This window comes from Austrofundulus limnaeus, unplaced genomic scaffold (genome assembly GCF_001266775.1).
Source record: "Austrofundulus limnaeus strain Quisiro unplaced genomic scaffold, Austrofundulus_limnaeus-1.0 Scaffold11, whole genome shotgun sequence".
NCBI lineage: Eukaryota > Metazoa > Chordata > Actinopteri > Cyprinodontiformes > Rivulidae > Austrofundulus > Austrofundulus limnaeus.
Window position 1 is genome coordinate 4,278,153 of NW_013952413.1, and position 1,555 is coordinate 4,279,707.

Consider the following 1,555-nt stretch of genomic DNA (forward strand, 5'->3'; position numbering starts at 1 on the left):
CATCTGGTGAAAATTTCATGTCATTAACACCTCTAGTAATATATTTACTGAGAAAAATGGTGACGTGTTCAATGCTTATTTTACCCGCACAGTACAACTTGTTTTTCAGGTTGAAGGAGAAGAGAGCAGGTTTGAGTATTCTCAGCTTGGCAGGGATTGTTTGTCTCTGAGTAATAACATGAAAGAGAAATAGCTGCCTTTATTTTTTTTCACYATCTTGATTTTTCCCCCTTTTCATAGGTATTTTTGTTCAGATAGTCCCACCATACTGCTTCTACTTCTACTTCTTGTCTTTTATATCATATTTATTCACTTCTTGTACATTTAAGCCTGTGTTTTTATATTTTTTACTATGTCAGCAAAAAACACATTGAATGTAAATTGGTTTTGTAATTGCTTTTAGACTGCAAATGTAAGAAGGAGCCTGCTGAGCCTTAAATCAATAAATAGGATTGCAATCGTATAAAACAGCACATTTGTTTACTTGCATTAATCACCAATAAAACGTTTTCCATGATGCTGTGTATCAAGCAGATTGTCTTCATCGTGCATTTTGTGTGGGAATTTCCATGCTGGTTATTACTGAATGTTTTCAGCAGATCTCACACGCACGCTCTGCTTCTGACAACTCGTCACTTTTATTGACTGACTATGCGAGGTTCAGGCAGGAAGAATGATGACTGGTTAGAGCTGAAGGAAGAATGAGATAAGATTAACAATTACAATGACAGAGCAAAGAGCAACAAGTCATTAAAGCTGCACCTGATTTTGTTTCATATTTGCTCTTATATAAGTGGAGTTTGTCCCATTTTGCTGCTCAAATAACTCACATAAGTGTCCTCCAAGGAACTGAACCTTTCATAAATTCCTTAATGTTTCAACTCATGTGTATGCTATTACATCCAGCAAGGTTTCTACCTGTGTGCTGCTAACTTCAGCTGCCAACAGCTGACGCTAATGCTGCCTGTTTACCATGGGTTAGACTAGTGGTGATTCATGGATCTCAGTTAAATGAAGTCTTACTGTCCAAATTCAAAGTTATTGCTTTATTTGTTATTTGTATAAAAATTCTACTGAAAAAGACAAAATACCAAACTGAATCATGATGGCAGCATAAACTTTATTCTAAAAACAGCTGTCTGGGAATCTCCCAGATGTGAGGTGGGATCTACGTATGCTGTTGTATTTTATTCTGAAAGCATTGCTACAATCAGTGAAGTCGTCTGAAAGATTCTGGCAGTGGTTTTACATGTGCTGCGCTACCTCACGCAACCAGGTTTCAAACTTGCAGCCTCAGAATTACAAGACTGCAGCATTGATCTACCTCACCCACATGTGCTGTTATGCAACAGTTTATTTTTGTTTTGATCCACAGCAGTAAAAAAGGAGCAGAATGTGAAAGTCATTAATTAATTCTCAAGAAGTGTCTAACTTTCATCCACCACTTAAAGCTGCTCTGTCCTTTTGTTTCTCCACCATTAGTTTTAGTGTTAATGTATTTATAAAAGACAGTGTTACATTTTGCATTCAAAGCAGCAAAAAATAGACCTTTTTA